General features: G+C 47.8%; 1 protein-coding gene across 1 annotated transcript in view; it reads left to right on the forward strand.

Annotated features, from left to right (window-relative positions):
• The window catches only part of STX12 (syntaxin 12), a 727,233-nt gene that overhangs the window by 672,779 nt on the left and 30,099 nt on the right, over positions 1-24,355 (forward strand). The gene's annotated exons all lie outside the window — the stretch shown is intronic.

The raw sequence follows: 24,355 nt of genomic DNA on the forward strand, positions 1-24,355 counted from the left end.
CGCTTTGATCCAAATCTCGAACTGACGAGTGGGTGGGGTGGAAAGGGGGGGAAGAGGATCTCATCAAGCAAAGGGTGCACTGTTTTCTTTATTGTTTCTCAATGTTTGAAAATCAAAAATAAAGTTTTTTTAAAAAAAAGTCAATCTCACGTACTTCATTCAATTGGTTTCTGTTGTTTGTTGGTACGCCCCGGCGTCCAAAATGGCTCTGGGCTGACTCACCAGTGATTTGAGGCATCTCCAAATGAAAGAATACCTCTGGTGTGAAGCTTCCTCCCAGGTTTGACTTCCCAAGCGCTTCGGCATATCTTCTGCGTTCCCTGCGGCTCCAGGTCTATTTGCAGGCTTCTTTCTGCATCCAGTACCTGATTGCGTCACCTCCAGAAGCCCCCGTACCTCCAGGAGCACTGCTATGCTTCCCGGTGCTCCTGCAGTCCTTCAGGTAAGCCGATGGCACTTCCTCTTCTCTCCCGCCAAGCCGGTGTCTGTAGCTCGCGTTATCGCGGTGCAGCAGACAGGTGCCCGTCTTCTCCTCCGCTATTCTCTCATGCACCATTTCTGTGAACGCCTTGGTTGCCATTTTTAAATGTCCCGGGCAATTTAAAGAGAATAAAACAACTAGTCTGCACGTTGGCCTTTGGACTTTGCTTAATCTGCATTAATTCTTCCCTCCCCTTCTTCGTCTCAGTACTTGAGGCTTTATCGAAACTGATGTCCATAGTAATTGGATTTCCAACACGATGATATTCAAAAACGTCACATGTAGAAACGTCAGACACAGGAGAGCTTATACTTGTGTTGAGTGTTTGAGGTATACATGGGGTTTTGTTTAGCGTGACAAATGATGGGATTTCTGATTTTTACAATAAGAGCACTCTGTGGGGTGACAATAAGCCATCAAGAACTTGGGTTTTATAGGCTCTTTTTCGGGGACAAAGGAGGAATACTGCCTCACATTCAATGGAATCCTCTCCTCCCCCCTCGTGTTTGTCCTTTTCCCATGTGATCTGCCCTCATATAACCGCTCCCACGGTCGGGATCAGGTAGCGACTGCCGTTCCCTGGCCACATGGGAAGAGGTCCCCACCGGAGGAATCAGTGATGAATCAATGGACTCATCACATTCCCCATTGCATTAACAACTCGCCCATGTCACGATTCGCTCTTCTCCCCTATTGCTCATCGTTTCTCACATGTCTTCCTTACTATAACCGCTCTCCTTCTCGCTTTCCATGCTTTGACATTTTCTATCCTTATTCATTGGTCTCCTACACTTCCCCCTCCTTCCACTCACTCCTGTAATCAATCTAACCTCATCTATCCTTCTCTCTCGCCATCTCTTCTTTCCTCTGTTTCTGTTGTGCTCTGGAAAGCCAATTCAGTCTGCAATAAATCCTGTTCAATCACTGACCTGTTCTTTAGCTTCAACTTTCACTTTCTTGTATACTGTTACCCCAGCCTGTCTTTCCCCCTCAAGGACTCATTGTACCCACACTCCTTGTCTTATTGGCAAAGGCAGCAATGTGGGCATTCTCTTCCACTCCTCATGACGCTTGCCCCACTGTCCTTTACCCTCCCCTTCTCATCTTTTGGATATAAATGCTCCACCTTTTCCATCCCTTTCCCACTCTTTTCCTGCTCCTTATAGACCTCCAGGTCCTCTCGCAACCTTCATTGATAACCTTTACTCTCTTCTTAAAACTAAAAATGCCTCCTAATCTTTTCTGCCACTCTTATAGTGTTACCGCTTGTACCTGCTAAACTCCCATCCATCTCATATTTCTGGTTCTTATCCTTTTTGGCTAATACTCCTGTTACATCTCACATCATCTATTCTTCTGATCATTTCCTACTTAAGTTTTCCCCAACTTTACTATCCCCCTATAGATCTCACCTTGAAACAAATTCTTCCTTCGATGCAATATTGGCTCCTTTAATGCCTTCTTTTCTTTCTGCACTCTAATTCTCTGCCCTTCATTAACCATGTTTCCTCCTTTGATGATCACGCAGCACTTACTCTCTATTCTAATCACTTGACCACACGGCTTCCACTATCCATCCTACTCGCTATCCTATCTCACAAACCTCCCCAGCCCTGGCTATCTCCTTGCTCTGCACCCTCAGAATCCCCCTTTAGAAAGGCCAAGTGCGTATGGAAAAAATCTCATTCCCCAATGATCTCTCTGCTTCCACTGCTCTTCATTTTTCTAAGACACGTACTCTCTGCGAAGGAATGCTAGTTTTCTGAACTCGCTCCAACTCTTTCTCCACACCCACAATGTCTTTTTCAACTCTTAAACAAAATCCACTCTCCCGCCACCCATCCTTGGAAACCCAGTCCCCTCTCTTCTCCTCGTCTGACTTTACTTTTTAACCACTAAATTCTCTTCGCTGCGGGCTTCTTTTTCATCACCACCTACTCACTCTGATCAACCCTCTTGCTCCCTCTGGCCCCCTCTCTTCCTATGCCCCTCTAATACTGGCAGTGCCTCCCTTATTTCTCACGTTCGTCCTGCAGCCTCACCCGTTGACTCTCTTCTCTCTTATTTAACCTGCCTGCTCATTCACGCTGTCTCTTGCTCTTATTCTACCTTTCCCACTACCTTCAAACATGCAACTCTCATCCCTATTCTTAAGAAACTTTCTTGATCCTTTGCTTCCCTCCAACTTCAGACCCATGTCTCTTCTCCCTTTTCTGTGTAAACATTGAAAGAGTTCTTTATAACCAAGGCTCTGTATTTCTTACTCAGCACTTTATTCTTCTCTATCTATCTGATTTTCGCACTTCTCATTCGACAGAAAGTGCTCTATTACACGTCTCAAACTCTCCTCACTGAACGCCACAACAAACAGTCATCTATACTCATATTTTTGGATCTGTCAGCCACATTTGATACAGTGGACCACTCTACTTTCCTATCCTCTTTGGCCTCTCTTGGCCTTTTGGGTTATGTGCTTCAGTAGTTTTGTTCTCATCTCTCTGGCCACTCCTATTCTGTTTCTTGGGCTGGACTCTCTTCTCCTGAATCTAATGGCGTTCCTGAAGGTATGGTCTTGACTCCTTACTTGGCTCTCTTTATACCCTTTCTCTCTCTTCCCTAATCGACTCCTTTAACCGGTTGTGCAGCTTCTATGTAGATGAATTACACATCTTTTCCTTTTTCATTGTTTCCCAACTCCCTCCACAATACTGTCTCTTCCTGTCTTTCCGCTCTATAGTCCTGGATAATCTTTAATTTCTCCTTCCGTCCCTCCAAAACAGAGATTCCTTTTTTCCCCTCCACATCCCTCTCCCTGGCCCGTCTACTAGCCTCCTTTCTCCCCAGCCCTACTTCCTTTCTGTCCCAAAGCCCTTAATCTTGGTGTTATCTTTGATTCCTCTTTCATTTACCTTCTTCATTTCCAACAATGCCCGCACTTGCCACTATCTTTTCAACCTTCACCAAGGCTTGTCAATTCCTCTCCTTTCATATGACCAGGCTTCTCATATCCTTTGGTCTTCTACCTCTTTGATTACTGTTCCTATCTTCTAGTATGTTTTCCACGTTTCCACCTTACCCCCCCTCCCTCCCTTTGTTCAATCTATAACTCAGCCTTTCGGCTCCTTTTCCAACTTCACCATCCCTTTCTATTTCTCACCATCCTTTTCACTCTCGTCTCTCTTTTCACTTTCTCTGTATAATCTACAAATATCTTTATGGTTTTGCCCCTCTCTATCTCTCATTCTACTTCACTTCTTGTATCCTCCGTTCCCAGTTCCTCTTCTTTCTCTCCTTCCCAAAACCCCCTTGTGATAGGTTCAGCTCTTTTTCTCTTCTTGCTCCAAAACTCTGTAATGCCCTTCCCAGGCCCGTCCAGTCCTAACGTTCCAATCACTTCTTCTATACTAGCCTAAATGCTTATTTTCCTTTGTGTCTTGCTGAGCCCCAAGTCTCTGTTGCCTGGATTTATTTGTTCTCATCATTTGAATTGAATTGTACTGTATGTATTATTGCCACCATTGTACCAGTGTTTTTGCGAAAGCACTTTATAAATCTCAAAATGCAAATGTGCATCTATGTAGCAAATGTTATTGTTGTATCCATTGTTCTTCTGTAGGACCCTGGTAATGACCAGCATTAGCATTCCTCAGTTTCATACTTCCATGGTTAAAAATGTCTCCCTGCAAATCTAGGTAGACCTATTTGTAGGGCTCTGCTGCCTCCCTTCAGGGCCTCAACATCAGCAATCTACACAAACATATTAACAGAGTTGGGATGTTAGGAGAAGAGCCTGTGTCACTCCAGGCAACTCTTGCACTCTACATATCTGTGCAGCAGGGTTAATGAAATGGCCATAGGACACTGAGAGAGCAAGTTATGCACAGTTAACCAAAGCACCTCCTAGTTGTGCAACTTGCTTTCACGAAACCTCCCTCCTCGGGGAAACCAGAGAGAGCATGATCGCCATGGTTGGAATGCTCAAATGGCCCAGTGGGTAAACAAGACAAGTTGAATGAGATGCATTTGTATTAGTAATGAAAAGAATAAAAAATAATGTTTTTTGCGTACAAGTGGATAGTGAGAGTGGCTCCAAGTGCGGGGGAATAAATTAACAACTGAAGTAGGCTTTGTTACATCAAGGACCATTGTTTCTTCAGCTCTTCCCCTCGGCTCTTCTGGTCAGGGAAGAATAGCACAATCGTAAACATTTCTCCCCAACCCCCACCCTACCGGGATGTGAGCATCTTTAAGCATTCCAAAATAAAAGGCGTAGTGTCCAAAATAAGATTGTGAACAAATGAAAGGGAAGTCTTACAAAGTTCTTGGTTTGGGAACTCACTGGCCCTGTTCCACAGTACAGTAAATTCCCATTTTCTTTTTCCTCTGGTTGCAGGTTTTCAGGGTTCCTGAACCCTCTTCCTCTGTGCCTGGGGTACAAGCCGTCTGAGGCCCACACGCCCTGGACTGATAAGTCTGAAGGTCTCCTCCAAAAGTTCAATGTACCGTTGGATCATCTTCCAAAGTGCTTTGCTCTCCAGGGTCTGGAGAAAAGGCTCAGGTACTCCACTCTCATGTGACCTCCTCCCTGCACTAGGCATGTGATTCTCACCTCCCGATTGCCCCTTAGGTAACTGCCCTGTACCTTTTCGTACCATTTCCTGTCTCTGAGGTCTGCCCTAGACTAACCTGGTCTGCCAGAACACTATTGAATATATCATTGTATAGATCATTTAAAGAGAGGTGCAACAATTACCATAGTTCTAATATTTAGGAAGAGCAGCTGGGCAGCATTAATCTATGTCATGTTAGTCGAGAAGAGAGATAACGGGGAAGAGGGGAAGAAGGGTATGGCAGTGATCTAATGACCAAGTCAGATATTTCGAACTGGTCTCCAGGAATCTGCAGAAAGGACAACAAAGTTCTCTGATCTGAGGGGCTGGTTGCCAGAAAATGCAATGGTAGAGTATCCTTCCTAACACAATATCATGTCCAAAGATGAGGATTGTTCTTCTCCTGACTTGGTCTGCCTAAGAGCTGGATCCAGACATGACACCAACTTTTTGTTTGAGCATGTTCTGTGTGCGTGATCGCATTTACTCTTACGTATGATCAATGTGGTATGGTTGAAATGAAATATGCATATACCAGTGTTTTCTATCTGGACTGCATTTTCCCACTCTTGTTTAAGTTAACCTGACAGTCATCCTTCAGATCTTCATTAATGCAGTGGGAAGGTATGAGATTGTCTTGTAAAGGACTGAGCGAGAATTTGTGCAAGAATCTGTCCTGATCTGCAACCTTGTCCTCTAGGGTCCAGGATCATGACTTAAGCACTTGGTTAAGTCACTAAAATTGCCTGATATATATAATATAGTTTGTGTGCGCCATATATAGTTTGTGTGAAAGTAGAATAAGCTATTTGAACCAGGTCACCCATGCCACATCTCCACTCAGTAGCCATTGTTGGATGTATACCTCCAATACAGATCCACACGAGCAAAGCATTGTCAGTATCCAAATTAGCCCAAATGCAAGCCTTCCACTTGTGATGAATCGCAGGAATTTGTCCCTTCTACCAAAGGGAGAGACCCCATACCCCAGTGAGGCTATGAAGGTGAGCCCATTCCGCAATACACTCCCTTGGGGGAGAGACAAGTGGGACCTCACCGGGAGAGACTTCCTCTTTGGGGACAAGGACTCCTGTTCTGATGAGGAACTCCCTAAAAACCCTCTCAATAATCTCTCAGAACATTTACTATGGGAATATGTATGAAGAAGAAATCAATGTTTGCTATTGTTATTCAGAAGTTGTAAATGTATCTTTAAATGAAGTTTCCTATTCCACTGGGATGAGGATGCCAAATGAGCGTGATAAAGGAAGACCCAGACGTACACGGGGGGGTCCCAAACATACTTCACAAATAATGAGGGAGGAGACTGACAGAGAAAAGTCTGCGAGGTACAAAGCAGGGCTGTTGCCGTTTGCTGGGAGAGAACAAGAAGCACAGAGTCTTGCCTAGAGGAGTGCAGGAGAACCAGACACAGAGTTTCTTGGCTGAGAAGTAATCAGACTTGCATCGTCTTTCCTGGAAGAAAGTGAGAGTTGGACATGAGGCGTCCAAAGTACCCAAAGAAACACGAAATAGACAGTGTCTTACCTGGTGAACAAGAGAAGTCGGACGCAGAGCATCCTGGAGCCAGAGAAAGAGACAGACATCGAAGGTGGTGGCGTCCCCACGTCATACCTGTGGCAGACGAGGAGTCCCCCAGCCAATGCTGAGACCACGCCACAGACAAAGATGCGAAACCAAACAGTATGGGAAGTACCCTACGACCATCCTCGACAACAGCATAGAAGAGGAAACCTGAAAGAAGCAAGAGAGGTCACTAACTGTATAGAGATGCTACCCGAGCTATGAGAAGCCCCAGTGATATTGTCCCTGGAAGTCCCACGTAACCCGGGAGGGGAGCGGAGAATCGTAATGGAACTAATCATATTCCTTCCAGTCATAGTGAAGAGACTGTGATACTTCTACCAAGAGGAGAGAATGTGATACTTAAAGGAGTGAGTGAGAATCATTACTGGACCAATCATACTCGTCTTGGTCAGAATAAAGAGACTACAAGACTTCAACCCAGAGAAGTGAATGAAAACCATGATGAGACCAATCTTACTCCTATCAGTCAAGGTAAAGACATTCAAATAGGAGAACTTCAACAAGTGAATAAGAATCAACACTGGAACATTCAGTCTTATATCAGTAAAAAACAAGAAAGTGAAATAAAAGAGAGACTGGGAGGGTGGGGAGGGCATGGCTAATGGCCATGCAGTAAAGACGCACTTTCCAGTGCTCCTGCACGATCCTGCATACTCCTCGGCAAAGGACACCCTGTGGGCGCTGAACGCTATCAATGCATACTATGTGAGAGCTATACCCCGGGAGCTGTACGGCACAAGATTAGCCATAACGGCTGTGGCGGAATTCAATACGAGCCCACTGATGGAAACAACCCTGGGAGACAGAATGATAATCAAGATGGCGGCAGGCACAAAAACGACACTGTGCACTGTCCCAGAGCTTGAGAAGGTAATACCAGAAAAGCGCTAGAGGGGTGAGGCCACCGGCACCCCACTCTGACATCGCTGTGAAGGACAGAGTTGAAGCAGGGATTTCCACCGAAGCACCCTGCAGCCGCGCTAACGCGGACCAACAAAGAAGCTGGAGAAAGGCAAAAAAGAAGTAATACGCCAGTGAGCAGAACAGAACACACACATGCCGCAGAGCAGCGCGGAACGCAGCACCAAACCAGGACAAGCACATGAGAAGAGCTGGCACCAGTGGAACGCCGCCGAGGAGAGCTAAACATCACAGGTACGCAGGAAGAGAGAGTTTCAGTCCGGGAGGGGAGAGGATCCCAGATAAGGAGCGCAAGCAGGCATAGCAACTCGGACCAGCCTCCGGACGACAACACGCTGCAGGCCCAAGAAGTGCTGTGGATGGGACACTGTGAGCAGCACTAGCAATTGATGAGAAGCAGGCCCTGGTGAGGTAAGGAGCGCACCATACGCCATCGGAAGCCAGTTGTGCATAATACGACACAAGCAAGGCACGCACCTGAGTGCAAGGCAGCAAAAGGGCAAGGGGAGAACGTGAGAAAATTGGCAAGCAGCAGAGGTCATCACAAAGAGGCCCTGCTGAAAGGCACCCACAGCAAATGCCAAGAAAGGGTGTGGAGCTTGCAGCGGCAGGATAACAAATAGCATGCTCACTGCCCGACTCACACAAAGGCCTGCACCCAAGTATACCACACAAAGCCATAAGAAGCTGTAACCACCACATTCCTGTACAGTCATAGCGGAGAAAGTAAGAACGGATGATGCAATCCAGGAAGAAGCAGGAGGGCGGCACGTGGGCTTGTGAAACGGTGCCCGAAACGGACACACCAGGCTAGAACACGGCCAAAGCCCTGACCTGGAAAGGGACTCAAGAAGGGTGGCCAGGCTGAAAGAAACCCTTCCCCGAGCCAGGGGAAACGATACACCCGACTGGACACTAGCTGCAAGAGGACAGCAAGGACATTTTTATGCTTCCCAAGGCCCCCAAAAGCAGAGTCAAAACAACCCACATTAGACACGTATGTTACACAGACAGGACCAGGAGACTCTGTAATAAAGGCCACACTGTCGCACGTTAGCGTAATGGAACAGACTCATGGAGACCAACAAGTACTCGCAGCCATTGCAGCACTTAAGATTGCCCTGGAAACCAAAATGGATGCCATCAGTATAGATGATGACCTACTTAGATAAGACGTTAGAGCACTCGCTGAAAGAAGAGGAACGTTGGAGAAACAGGTGGCAGAAAATACACAAAGCCTCAAAAGTGAAACAAAAAATATATCAATCTTGCAGCAGCAAATGAAGAATCTGGAAAGTAGGGTGGAAGATGCAGAAGGGCGAATGAGAAGAAATAACGTTCGTATCGTGAGACTTCCAGAAGGCGCAGAAGGGACTAACCCCACGAACTATGTAGAAAAGATGTACCTACAGGAAGTGGGCCCAGGTTCTCTCACCCAGGGTTTCACAGTTGAACGAGCACATAGGTCCCTGGCCAGAAAGCCACCACCAGGCGCCCCACCACGACTCATTATAGCTCAGATCCTGAACTACAAGGAACGGGAAAAGATCCGGGAATACTTCAGCAAGGGAGGCAAGATGCAACGAGCATCAGCCCAGATCAGGCCGTATCCGAAATACACTTTACAAGTACAAAAACTAAGCATGCACTGTGCCTCAGTGAAAAAAAGATTACGCTCATCTGACCTGAAATATACACTGTTGTACCCAGCGACGTTAATGGTAATACACAATGGCCGGGCGATATTCTTTGATGCCTCTGAAGAAGCGCACAAGAGGATGCACGAGACAAGCCTGCCATCAGATGCCGAGACACAATCGAATGAACGAGTGAAAGAAGCCCCCGCACAGGCGATAGGTGTACAGCGGAACCAGCGCCAAGCTAACCAGACCAAGATAAACACAAGCCAAGGCTTCTTTGACATGTACTTTGTAGCAGTAACAGGAGCGCCCGAGGAGCTCAAAGGAACAAGAGCTTGCTTAGGGAAGGGAAGGTCTTTCCACCAAAATGCAGTTAAGTTCGGATACTAACATTTACATATCCACCAGCCGCACGCCCAGAGCCTGAGGTTGAGGTTAGCGGTCTTGGAAATGAGAAACGGGAATGCCTGAGCATGAGGTACATGGCTGGGCAACAGGGAAGTTGGGGATGGGAAGGGCAAGGAGGGGTCAGCCGACACAAGCAAACATAACACACTTACCATAGATGTGAGACCACCAGCATACATCACTAAGGCTCAGCATGGGTAGGGAACTTAAAATAATCATCTGGAACGTCAGGGGACATAACGGTTACATAAAGAGAAACAGGATAATGTTATGTTAGGTATAGTTATTTATCGCACGGTCACCTGAGGGCATCATGGCGCTGGAGGGGCCGAGGACGGACTCGGCGCAAATAGTCTAAAATGGAAAGGTTTTAACAACTTTTCTAAAAGCTAGATGATTATAAATGTTCTTGACCGTCAGAGGGCGTTGATTCCATAACTCTGCAGCTGCCACCGAGAAGACTTGCCCTCCAATCGGAGCTCGTTTATATGCGGGAACTATTAGCATGTCGGCGGAGGCAGAGCGCAGAGATCGCTGGGGGATATAAGGCATACATTTAGCCTGTACTAATATTTGCAGAGGAAAAAAGTAAATATTGCGCTCCAACAAGAAATGCACCTCACTCAAGAGAACCAAAACACCCTTGCCAAGAAATGGAGCGGAAAACATTAAGATCACCATATTCGGCATATGCTAGAGGGGTACTTATCTCGTTGGCTCCGACAGTGCCCCTTAGGGTACTAAGCACGGTCAAAGACAAAAAAGGTAGGATGGTCCTAGTACATGGTTTCTTAGATAAACGCAAACTGTGTATACTCAACACCTATGCCCCGAATTACGACACAGCAGCCTATTTCCGCTCATTATATCCCAACCTTGAAATTGCGGGTGGAGACTTTAACTTCACAAGGGACCCTAGATCGGATAGATCAGACGACAAACGCAAATACCCTGCCCCCATGCCAAGGCCCGGAATGCTTTACTTGAAGAATTTGATCTGGCGGACATTTGGAAGACTCCATCTGTGCACCCGGGGATACACACACTACACACCAAAGCACGACTTGCATACAAGGCTGGATTACATATTTACAGAAAGGGAATCACTGAGCGAATTTACCACTGCCGAGCACAAAGCTCAGATAATGTCAAACCATGCACCGGTGCTAGTTAGTTACATGGAGAGCACAATCCCCAAGAGCATGCTTACCAACCTGGAAGCTTAAAGGTGAATCACTAAAGGATGAGGTCTTTAAGGAACACCTTAGAAAAGGCAAATCGAAATGCGAGATGATTCATGTGATCGAGAACAGGAAAGGAGCGCTATGTATGACACAAAACGAGATAAACATTAGGTTCTGTGAATATTACAAAGAGTTATATACAAATTCATCGGAGGTACAAGCCCCTGAAATAGCAGATACATTAGATCAGCTAGACCTCCCTAGATTAGACCCCGCAGTAGCAGAAGGTTTGGAGACCCCCATAACTTTAGAGGAACTAGAAGCCACCATTAGAGGGTTACCATCAGGCAAGACACCAGGCACAGACGGGCTTCCTAGGGAATTTTATAAAGAATATCTGACGGAAGTAGCTCCCCCACTGCTAGGGACGCTGAACGAAGCATATGCTACGGGAGCCCTTCCACTGAAATTAAGAGAATCCATAATTATACTGCTACTTAAACCGAACAAACCAGAAATTGATAGCGGGTCATATAGGCCACTATCGCTGCTCAATCAAGATGGTAAGATACTCACAGCTCTATTAGCTAATAGACTAATAGTAGCCAAAGCACAGCTCATACACACTGACCAAACGGGCTACATACCGAAAAGGACCATTACATGGAATCTGCCCAGGTTACACCACACGATAGACCACACCAAAGACAGCACAGAACCGTGTGTGGTGGCCTGGCTGGATGGGGTTAAAGCATTTGATTCCGTGAGATGGCCATGGCTGCTGGCTACTCTACGCAGATTTGGCATAGGACCTGTATACATCAAATGGGTATGACTGCTGTACAGCCAGCCAGTAGCCATAGCTGGAACAGGCAATCAGATTTCAGAACAATGGACACTTGAGAAAGGTACGAGGCAAGGTTGCTGGTGGTCCCCCATGCTGTTCATACTAGCTTTAGAACCTCTGGCACTGTACCTCCGGAAAGAGTACAATGAGACGGGCATACCCATACACGGCAAATGGACTTTGATTTCTTTGTATGATGATGACATGCTTTTATATAACCAACACCCCAAGACCAATTTGCAGTACATACTATAAGTGTTAGAACAGTATGCTGCACTCTCAGGCATCACGATTGGCAGACACAAATCATGCCTGTTTCCGCTAGCGGGATATAGCTGTAAGGAGGCATACATGCTGCCAGCACTAACACTAAGATGGGCAGTAGACACATTGAGATACCTCGGAGTAGATATTTATCACGATCCCAAGACGGAGCATGCAAGAAACCCACACAAAGCAATGGATGGGGTGGTGAAATCCATAGGTTTCTGGTCCAGACTGCCTCTCTCCTTGATGGGAAGGGCGGCGTTATTAAAATGGATAGTGCTCCCCAGGTTCCTTCATTATTTTACCAATGTACCATACAATATTCCAAGGTCCTTTTTTGTCAAGCTAGACATGGTATGCTGTGGGTTCCTCTGGCGCAATACGAGATGTAGACTACCATTGGCGAAGTTACAGAGACCATATGAGTAGGGGGGTATTAGAGAGCCCAATTTTTTTATGCATTTTGTAGCTTGCCATGCCAATTGCAGTTTGTAACAGGATGGCTGTCAGATGAGCCCACCCAAGATACGCCCCTGCTGCAACCGGCTAACACCCCATATTTTTTAAAAGAGGTAGTATGGATACATAAATCAAACATGCCCAAGCCCCCGCTCCTGCTATCACTGGTAAAAACCATGTGGCAAAGAGCCTGCTGCTTAATGGGAAACGCAGTGCCCTATTCCCCCCAGATCCCTTTGGTGGCATTGCGACCAGGTGAGACACAAAGCGTACTTCATGTACGGAAATATTGGGAGCCCAAGGGAGTGGCAACAGTCGCAGACTTGCTGCTAGATGGGGAACTCGTAAACTTCTGCACAATCACAGCCAACACCGGCTTACACAAGGGGCAACACATCACACGCACTTCTTTGCTTAAGTCGTTCAAGCAGAAATGGCCAGAAGCTACCGGAAGATGGAAGACAGACGAGGCGATAGAGGCACTCTATGATGCCTCAGAAGGACACACGGTATCGAGGCTCTATGAACTGTTCATAACCCAAAAGAAAGATGGATGTGGCAGAAGTGCCAGCAATGGGAAAGGGACATGCAGGAAAAGTTTACAGACAGTAAATGGAAGCGTGTGCTCTGATACCATAAAAAAGTATCCAGGAACGCGAGACTGCAACTCATCCAATTATACGTGACCCATAGAGGATATTTAACTCCCCAGAAAATCGCATGCTATGCAGAAGCAACTGAACAACTCTGTCCGAATTGTGGTACGCTAACGCTGAGCTGATATGGTATATATATGTTCTGGGCCTGCAGGGAATTGCAGCGCTTCTGGGAGGAAATTGCACAGATGTTGGCAAAGGCAGCCATAACTTTGGACATACAATCCCCCACGGCATGCTTATTAGGCGTCTTCCAATCCCTGCGGCATGCTTATTAGGCGTCTTCCCACGACCAAAACACAAGGCGCATATCACCAGGCTGAAGGTCTTCGGGTATGTGCTAGCTAAACGCAGAATAGCAATGGGATGGAAGACACAGAGACCCAGCAGCGCAGTTGTGGTGGAGGGACCTCCAAAAATGGACTGTGGCAGTGCCCAAATGGGGCAGTGTGGAGAAAACTCAGATATAAATCTATGGAGATCATTGCTCCAAGAACTTTCCTCCTCCCCACAAGAGACGTCCCAAGAGGAAGAAGGAGTCAAACAGCAGGAGACTCAGAAGCCAAGGACCCTACAGAGGAGGCATAGTGGAAAGAATACAGATGTGTATGACAATGGAAAGAGAAAGGCTGATGAGTGGGCGGGGGGAGTTGGGAGGGAGGGGGTAGTTGGGAGATGTTTGTAATCACTATGAAAATGTTAATAAAAAAATATATAAACATTGTGGGTCAATTTATTAGAGGAAGAAAGGAGAACAAATCTCTAGAAAGAATCAGGAGAAAAACAATAGAACCCAAAAGAGTAATCGTCAAAGAAAAGTGAAGCCAAACAGCCTTGTATGAATTGTATGAACTAATCAAAACAATCACCAGAGACTGGTGAAGATGAACTATTGAAATAGAAGTTTGCGAGAAGCAAAATACACCACAGGAGAAGGGAGTTATTCATGGTAGCTACCTCCGAATCCCTGCGCTTTGACCTACAAAGTACTACCAAAGACACCTAATTCCCACTTACCCTAGTGCCTTTAAAATTGACCTATATACGATTGGCATAAAAATCTGTCATGGATTAGAAGTGATGGCAGGGATTATTGACACAGATCATAGGGTTGACATTAAAGTCATCCCCCACAATCACGGGAATAACTGTTACGCTCACCTGGCTCCCACAGAGGCATCGATCTGGACTGGACAGCTGCGGTCTCCACCAATGTGATGCATAGGGCCGAGATGGCGGACTGGACTGGCCCACCTAGCTTCGTTTGTTTGGCCCGTAGGAATATTCTTCTACAAATGGAGAAAGGGAATCAACCACCTGTGGGGTTGAGCGTAAATCCCCCCCACCCCGCTGTTCTCCCCACTGATCACCGTGGATGTCCCCTCTTATAGTCTCACCTGATGGTTTGAAAAGATGAGCTCTCCATCTTGCATTGAGCGCAGGGGCGCGTAGATAACCAGTTGCTTCACTGGCTCGAAGGAATTGGTGAGTTCCAGAACAATATTGACTCCGATATTCCCGGCAAGACGCCGTAAGTATGTATTTCGTAAGAGTTCAAATGCCTGACTTTCACTCTTGTCCGATTCCTTGCAGGTTGCAGCTTGACCACACTGAAGAGTTCCTCGTGGCAACCGGTAATATTCTGGTAAGGATTTGTATTATCCAACACAGTTCGATAAAATAATGTCCATATGTGACCTGTTGCTTTCTCCCTTATTCAGACGCTGAGAGAAAGTATGAATTCTCGGGGAATAATGCCTCCGGTGGTAAAATCAGGTAAGTCTTTTGTGGTGAGGAAGGTTCCCCTTGTTAGTCCCTTTGTTTCACCTTGCTGTCCTTTTGTTTCCCCTTAGGGGCCGGGGTTCGGCTAGGATGCAGTGGAAGCTGCGCCGACCCGTGAAGAGGAATAGTACCCCCGGTGGTAAAATCAGGTAAGTCTATGAGAGGTATTCCGCTGTGTATTCCCTTGGCTCACCTTGCTGTTCTTGTCTTCTCCTTAGGTGCCGGAGTGTGGCGGGAACATGCAGGAGGAGGTGGTGGAATGTGAAGATGCTGCGAAGGCCGGTGAGTTCAGCGCGGCGCTGCAGCAGGCGAGGCGATGCGCATAAAATAACTTCTTTCTTCCAGCTCGAAGGCGCGATGGATCGGGAATTCAGGTAAGGATCAAATGTATTGCTCTTGTTCTAACCTTTTCTCCTTCTTTCTCCCTTTTTCTAGGAGCTCCAAACTCGAGGCGGGCGTGGCAGAAGACTGGATGCAGACTTGCAGGCACGGTGAGCGTTGCGCTGCTGGATGCAGAATAACGCGAAGCGTGTGCTGCTCTTCGGGCGTGGTTTAAATAGCCTCCAAAGTAGTCCCAGGTAAGTATTCCTCCCCAGCCCCACCCGAGTAAAAAATAGTCCCTAGATAAAATAGTCCCTTCCAAGCCTCTTTTGGCTTGGAGCTCTTGCAGCATGGTCTGCATCAGGTAAGTCTGCAGCATGGTCTGCATCAGGTAAGTTTTAATCTATGAGCCTGGCGCCATAGGCGCCAGGACTGACTCTCCATATGAGCCACCCAAATAGCCCCTAGCAGGGGTTGTTGGGCTTGCTTGGGGTAACTTGATGACTGCTTCTGGGGTTGCTGGACTTGGTCTGGGTCCCCGGGGGTAGGCATCATGACAATAACCCCTTTACACTGAAGGAAGGGGAAAAGTTGGTGCGATACAGGCATGGTATCAAGAGATGACAGACAACAGATTTCAAGTTTCAAAGTGTTTTATTTTGAATATCAGGTTGGTGTAAGGCCTAACTTGTCCTATTACTAAGGTAGGGATTTCTCCTCCCTAAAGAAAACTAAGGGAAGTCTGTGTCTGTAGGTCCAAATCAAAAGTCTATGCTTGCCCTCACATCTAAAAATAACATAGTGGGAGATTCTTTTTAGCCAACAAAATAATGTTCAAGAGAAAAGTCTCAGCTCATGTTAGTTCACAATTCTCCTTGGATTCCCTATCCCAAGTTCAACACAGCTTCATGTTTGTGTCAACAATATCTCACCAGATCTTGGGGTACCCTTCCCCAAGTTCAATACAGTACCGTTCCCACAAAAAGGGGGTCTTTAGGTTCCCTTCCCCAAGACATCTTTTCCCAGTTCTTTCAACTCTCAGGGTTCCCTTCCCCAAGATTGCACTGATGCACTTATTCTGATCTCATCCGGTCAATGTTCAACACAAGAAAACCGACAGGTCCTCTTCACTCACCTTTTGGCTTGCGTTACCAATTGTTTAACAGTTCTTCGTGGCTCATTTCCAATGTCTTTTTTACTTCTCAACATTTAGGGCTTTCTGGTCTAGGCGCAGTTATCAGACCATACTCTCCACCCATCACAGGTCACGCAACTAGGAACCATAGCCTTCTCCTTGATTATATTTGTGATGTCTGATCATTTACTGTGGGGGAACTCCCTGGTGTAGGCGCAGTTGTCAGACCACACGGTCCAACCATGCCAGGTCGCGCAACCATAACTTCCCCTAGCCTTGTTTGGCCCCTTTTCAGGCTCTTCTGCCTCAGGCTTCTGACTGATCACACTTGCATTCTCTTTGCTTAATATAACAATTTTCTGCATCAGTCTTTTGCCGTACCATAGACTTATGGTTCTTTCTCACACTGATTGTTAAAAGACTTAAGTGTTTGTTCAATGTGCCATATACTTTCGTTTTGCCCACAGTGCTGCTTACATACAGTCTGACATTCCATAGGTCTGTTTAACTCCAAATGTTCATTCAGTAATCAATATGCCTTGTTCTTATTCAAATAGTACTTTCCCTTCAGTGATCAATATGATTATTTAGCAGTTTTGGTTCAGTTCGGTATTCAATATAGTTCACTTTTACTTGGGCCGGTACTTGCCTGCGGTCCCCTGGGAGCGCCAATCCGGTCTTCCCATGTCCTCTTATACTCACTGGTGCTTTGCATCTCCCCAGCGACGGCTCCTGCTGCTCCCACTCACCTTCTCTGCAGCGGCGAAGCAGACCGCCATGTTAGTCGGGCACGTCCCAACTTCCTTTCTCTGCGTCTTGCTTTGCGATAGATGTGGAGTGCGTCCCCCTGCTCTGGGCTGCCTTTGCAGCTGCAGCTGCAGCTGCCTCTGGGTCTCAACGCGAACCGCGTCTCTTTCTCTCTCTTCTAATCAGTTTGGCATCCCAGCTGCCCACTTTCCAGTTTGGAGGATCCCGGTCCTGCATCCACCAGCTGTAGGTCCTCTCGGATCGATTGCCTGGGTTCAGACTTCTGAGTCTCTTCCCAACACGGCGTATCTCCTCCCTTTATGATATGATATTGCATTTATAACATGCCTATACACAAGTGTTTCAAGGCTCGACGAGGCAAGGGAGGGGGAACAGAGAGAAGACAGAGACAATGATCTTACTAGGCCAGATGACATTGAGGTCGCGCAAGTGCAGGGGATGGGTGGGGGGGGAGTGGAAAAGTGCAAGGGGAAAGGAGGAGGGGGCAGTGCAGTACAACAGTAAAACAGGATAACAGTAAAAAATGTAATAAAGACAAATAATAAAAAAAGTGCGGCAAGCTGGTAGCAAAGTGCAGGGTAAGTGCAGACACCAGGTGTCAAGTGCTGGTAGGGGGCTGTAGGGATACAGAAACAGTTCCCAAGTGCAATGATTGCCAGGGGGCAATGCAGGTGTGCAACTGGCGGGGAGGGGACCTGGGCCTGAGATCAGAGGGTGGCCAGGTGGCCAGAGCAGATTCAGTCAGGAGATCAGCAGGGGAGAGGAGGAGAGAAAGCAGAAGCAAAGAGGAAGGTCTTAAGGTGCTTCCGAAACCAGAGATTGTTCTCCTCAAGCTTCAGAGAGGCAGGGAGGCTGTTCCAGAGGGAGACCCCAGCAGAAGAAAGAGATCTACCACCAACTCGTTGCTTGGAGAAGCGACTGACCCTGAGGGTGTTGGGGGCGGATGAGCAAAGAGCTTGAGAAGGAAGATATTTAGGTAGAGAGAGTTGAAGGTATTGCGGCCCCAGGCCCCAGAAGGCCTTGTGGACAAAGCAGAGAGTTTTGAACTTAATCCTCGCCTCCACTGGGAGCCAGTGCAAACATTTCAGTCCTGGAGAGATACGATCCCTGGGCTTGAAGCCAAGGACAAGTCTCGCAGTCCTGTTCTGGATGAGTTGCAGAGGGCGGAGAGTAGAGGCAGGAAGATTTAGAAAGAAGCTGTTGCAGTAGTTCAGCCTAGAGAGAACCAGAGCTCTGGAGACAGTGAGCTTCTGGGGGAAGGAGAGGAAATGAAGAATACTTCTGAGGAGGAGCAGCTAGTAGTGTGATTTCTTAGAGACGTCAGAGACGTGAGGAGAAAAGGAAAGTGTGGAGTCGAAGATGACCCCGAGGTTTTTAGCCTCATAGGTGGGATCAGAAAGAGGGCCAAGAGTGGCCAACCAGAGAGTGATGGGAAAGGAGGGAGCAGGTGTGCCTATGAGGAGAATCTCAGTCTTACTGGCATTAAGGCAGAGATCATTGGGGGCACACCACTCCTGACCCATAGGTGTCTAGGTGCTGAGCAAAAAGCAGACATTCGGTTGGGGCTGCCTTGCAGGACGGCATATACTCCTAGATTTCCAAAAGGGTAGAGGGAGCTTATTCCAAAGGGTGGGAGCAAGTGCCGAGAAGGAACCCCCCCCCCCCCCAATCGGGATCGCTGATAGCACTGCACATTTAGGTGCGCACGACAGGAAGAGTGAAGGCACTGTACTGGATAGTAGCGCTCCAGTTTATTTTTACAATAAATGGTGCCTGTGTCGTGAAGAGCCCGATGTGAGATGCACAGGATTTTAAACTCAACTCGGGGCTTCACCGGCAGCCTATGAAGTTGTCGCAGCAGACCCACAGAGGGAGTTAATCTAGGGGCATTCATGGCTAGCCTCGCCGCTGAATTTTGGAGTACCGTCAGCCTCTGAAACTGATACCCCGGCTGCCCCAGGTAGACCCTGTTAAATAGACCAGCGATCCCATGATTACAGAGGTGACTATCTTAGTGCATCAGTTGGCAGGGAGAATAAATTGTTGAGACAAATTGTACCCCTTTGGAACTCTGCCATCCCCTAGGGGTGGGGGAAGAAAACGAGTGCTACAATACTCCCTGAAATGGTTTGTATGCTGACGTGGTCTTGAAAAATGCTTGCCCCTCTCCCCCCGTGACCTGCCTAATTGGCTGCATTTCAGTAGCCACTGTGGTTGTCATTTGGCAGGTCAGAGTGCTCCTCTCCCTCCCCACCCACCCACACCTGGGGGCATGGGATCCTATAATATGTATATTTCTGAGGCTTGTGGAATCTGCTTAGATCACATGCTGTGCATAGGCTGACATCTAGTGGAAGCTGCGGAGTATTAGTTTGTTTTTCGAAACTCGAAAATGGGCGTCGACAAATGGCGTGCCAGTAATACTATCCCTAGTGTGACGTCCACTGTACCCACGTTCTCTCATGCATCTAGGACCCTCAGATTGTTTTTTCCCGCCATACTGGTTGGAAGCATCCTGCAAAAATATTGTTATATTTCCCCATTTCTCCACCCCAACGTTGAGTCACTGAACTTCCACACTCGACGCCGGCCCGGAGAAGAAATCGACCGTCGAGAGCTGCACGACGGACTTGGGCCTCGAAGGCCTCTGGCCTCGGCCCGGGCCTTGGAAGGCCTCTGGCCTCAGCCCTGCAATTAGGGAGAGTTTGGGGTGGTACATACTCTACACTCTTAAATATATAGGTACATTCTTATATATTCCTACACTCATTAGCCTGCTGCCCCACGGTGCGTATGGAGGATATCCCTTTCCAATTTTGCCCAAAGTGCAACCGCAAGTACCCTTGGGTTGACAGACATGCCACGTGCAACGTCTGCTTGCCGAGGGACCACCCCGAGGCGAACTGCAGAGCGTGTAGTAGGTTTAAACAAAAAACACTAAAGGACTGTTCGATCAAGCGTTGGGCCCACCACGCCAGGCGTCAAGAGGCCATGGCAGCGGAGGGCGCCTTCAGCGATGGCAGCGACGTCGTGCTTTCGGACAGCGAGGGCAACGAGGCATCGAAACAGCCAAGCGCAAGTCCCCGACCTCGGAAGGTCGTCCGGCAGGGCGGCTATGGGGAAAACCCCTGGCGACACAAGCGCTACCCACAGCACTTCCATCAAACACACGAAGTCCCACCGAGACTCAACGCACACGTCGAGTTCTTGGAAAGAGGCACACAGAGAACGGTCCACAGAATCGGTGTCCTCTGGGCGTTCTCGATCTAGATCGCCGCATGACTCCAGGCAGCCATCCACTGTTGCCAAAAGTGCCTCGCTCCCTAAGGTAACAGAGGTTCGATCGTCGGAAGACGAAGCCAACCTCTATCCCCAGGCCGCACTCCAGGAGTCAGCGTCAGTAGACCGCGTAACGGCTGTTCCCGAGTCCCAACCTCCACACGTTAGAGATAGGGACACTACCCCCCGAACCTCGACGCCAGACGTCAAAAAGATCTGAAGGGGCCAAAAAACAGGGAAAACACTCTCCCTCCCACGGGGATGGGGAAAAACAACAAAAGAAGCAGTCTCTGCCTTTTTCAACACCTCAGAAGCAGACAGACCGGTCACAGTCTACTACTCCACAAAGACAAACAGACAAGTCTCAGTCTTCTGTCATCCTAAAGACCCCTGCACAAACCAATAGGTCCAGTCAGATTAAAACAGGGAAACTCTCCCAGGAGAGAGTCATTCCCAGCTCAAGAGAATGGTCTAGTGACGACATAGACAGAGTTATGTCAAGGATGTCATCATTGGCAGTCTTCTATGCCAAGAGTCCTGAGCACTTCCTCTCATATACCCCCGACAGGGCATCACCCTCAGGCTCTAGGGACCCATACCCCCAAGTAAGAAGTCCCGGGTTGAAGCACCAACAAGGTTTTCGGACCCTTTCAGTATACAGCCCTACACTCAATATCATGAGGATCCACCTTTTAGTGAGGATACTGATTTGGGCATGTTGGAAGACCAAACTGGGACTGGCTACTATGGGGATGACGAGGACCAAGAGAAGGAAGAGGACGACCCAGCAACCTACAGGGTAGATTCCCCAGTAGACAAGGATCCCCCGGTTACCGACTCCCGACAACCAACCTCTCTTGAATGAAGTTTTGTCCAGAGCGGCAGAACACTTCCACATTGACACCCATGGAGCACAAGAAGAGAGGGACTTTGCCGAAGAGTTAGTGGGAGAAAGGAGACCTGTTGCCCAGGCCATCCCTATCCTTAAATCGATACAAAGGAAGATAGACCCTTCACTTGTAAATCCCAACCTCACCAGGGCAGTAAACCCCAGGATCGAAAAGCTTTTCAGGGCAGCCCAATCAGACCCGCTGTACATAAGGGGGCATCTGAAACCGGACTCCCTGGTAGTTACGAATACCTGAAAGAGGGCAGGAACACACCTGTCATCGTCCGAAGCACCTCCCGACAAGGAGAGCAAGAAGATTTATGGCTTGGGTAGGAAGGTAGCCTCCACTTCTGCCTACCAGGCAAGGATTGCCAACTCCACCACCCTACTGGCAAGTTACAACTACCACCAGTGTGAAGAAGTCGCGGCACTCATAGACTCTGCCCCAGAACCCTTAAAGAGCCAATTGGCACGAGTTGCGTCGGAGGGAAGAGCCGTGTCCGGTTGCATCTTAAAAGCAACCTTTGATGTCGCAGATAACGCCGGCAGATTGATAGCAGAAAGCACTGTTATCAAAAGACATGCTTGGTTACGGCAATCTGGGTTCAAACCCGAGACCCAAGCATCGTTAATAGATAAACCGGTGGAGCCGGATCTATTGTTTGGAAAGGCGGTAGAGGACGCGCTGAAAAAATGCCAAGGATGAGTACGAGACTCTCAAATCCCTGGGCCAATTAACCAACAAACTCCCGAATCAAAGAGCGAATGGCAATTTTCGTCGCCCACGAGGACGAAATTCCCAGAGAGGATCTAACTATTCCCAGGGGCAGGGTACACCATGGAACAACAATAACCAGCAGTCTACCCAGAGTTATGGCAGGGGTAATAAAAGAGGACATGGTAAAGGTAGAGGCAGCCCCAGTAGAGGCGGCGGCACGCCTCCACCAAAACAGTGACGTTCCATTCAGGGTCCCTTATCACGCATCCCCAGTAGGGGAACGCATTTCCAACTTCACCCAAGCTTGGGAAGGGATCACATCAGACAGATGGGTGCTGTCCACAGGGTCCGCAGGATACTGCATAGAACTGTTAGAGCGTCCCCAAAACCACCCTCCACGACACAAAATACACTCATTGGACCACCAGAAGATCCTCCTCGAAGAGATCGTCAATCTTCTAGCAAAGGACACAATAGAACTCGTCCCGGGACACCAGGTAAACAAGGGTATTTGTTCAACTTACTTCCGTGTGCCAAAAAAAGATTTGACAATGTGCCCAGTATTGGACTTGCGGCCTGCAAACAAGTATGTCAAGCCCCAACATTTTTGCATGACTTCTCTCCAAGAGGTAATCCCCCTCCTACAAAAAAGAGGGATTACATGGCAACATTGGACATGAAAGATGCCTATTTTCATATTTCCATGTGCCCAGCGCACAGAAAGTACTTGCACTTCAAGATGGACAGTCAGCACTACCAGTTCAAGGTACTGCCCTTCGGGTAGCCTCGGCTCCAAGGGTATTCACCAAGGTACTGGCGGTGGCGGCGGCACACCTATGCAGGGAGGCAATCCCAGTGTACCCTTACCTGGACGACTGGCTCATCACGGGGGAGACCCCAGTAATTTGCAGAACAAACATTCAAAGAACGATCAACCTCCTCTTCGAATTAGGTTTCTCCATAAACAAGAAAAAGTCAAGTCTAGTGCCAAGCACCTCCAAACAGTTCTTAGGAGCTGTCCTAAACACTCGAGAGGGGTTGGCCTTTCCATCAGAGGAAAGAATTCAGAATATACTGCTGCAAATTCCGCAATATCAGGCCGGTCGCCAGATAACGGTACGCAAAGCAATGCGCTTGCTGGGCATGATGGCGTCATGTATTTACCTGGTCCCCCACGCGCGCCTGCGCATGCGTCCCATGCAAGAATGGTTGGCGAAACAGTGGTCTCAGGCAAGTGGTCAGTGGGACGATCGAGTGGTCGTTTCGCCAACACTTGTACAAAGCCTTCACTGGTGGACAAGAGAGAATCTGTCCAAGGGGAAACCCTTTTATGATCTCGAGATACAGGCGGTAGTCACAACAGACGCATGCCTGACAAGGTGGGGAGCACACCATCTCCACCACACAGCTCAGAGTCTCTGGTCTCACTCAGTGGCCAAGAATCATTTCAACCTGCTAGAGCTTCTGGCAGTATTCAGAGCGCTTCAAGCGTTCGAGCCCTACCTGTTGAACCAGTCAGTGCAGATCCTGACGGACAGCACTACAGCCATGTTTTACCTGAACAAACAAGGAGGGACTCGTTCGCTAAATCTGTCCAAGCTTGCCCAGAAAATTTGGATATGGGCACTCAACATCTTCCTGTCATCTCAACATGTTCCAGGGGATCTCAATTCTCTGGCAGATGCTTTGAGCAGAGATCCCCTCCCAGAGGAACACAAATGGTGTCTACACAGAGAAGTCGTAGAAGATATCTTCTCTCAGTTTGGGTTTCCCCACTATAGACATATTCGCCACAAGCGAAAACAGACAGTGCCCAGGATTCGCATCCAGGTTCCCCCAACCAGACTCCCAGGGGAACGCCCTGTGGATGAACTGGTCAGGGATGTTTGCGTACGCTTTTCCACCAACACCTCTCATCAGGAAGGTGGTCAACAAGATGAACAGAGAATCGATGACGCTCGTCCTAGTTGCTGGGAAACTGGGAAATTTCTGTTGTATAGCAGCAGACAACAAAGTTATGACGCGGACTCATATTGTCAAAAGTTATACTCTTGTACATTTGTTGAAAGTAAAATGTTCCTACCTCTGCAAGAAAATAAAATTGTTTTTAAAATTTAAAAAAGGGCAGTGGGGAGAGTGGTGCAATAATAATTTATAGTTTAAAAATTGGAGGCAATTTACACAACATCGGGTGACATTAACCCTCAATGAAAATGCGGTTTTATGCATTGTGTTAACAAAGTATAATGATTATATGTTGTAATTGATTATGCCTCTATCGAAAAATAAAAATGGTTAAAAAAAAAAGTCAGCTACTACGCCCAGCACCCCTATTCAACGGCCCTGATGATGATGGTAAATAGCCTGGGTGGCGAGCCCAGA

The sequence above is a fragment of the Ambystoma mexicanum genome, chromosome 11, assembly GCF_040938575.1.
Source record: "Ambystoma mexicanum isolate Mex_15411 chromosome 11, UKY_AmexF1_1, whole genome shotgun sequence".
Lineage (NCBI taxonomy): Eukaryota > Metazoa > Chordata > Amphibia > Caudata > Ambystomatidae > Ambystoma > Ambystoma mexicanum.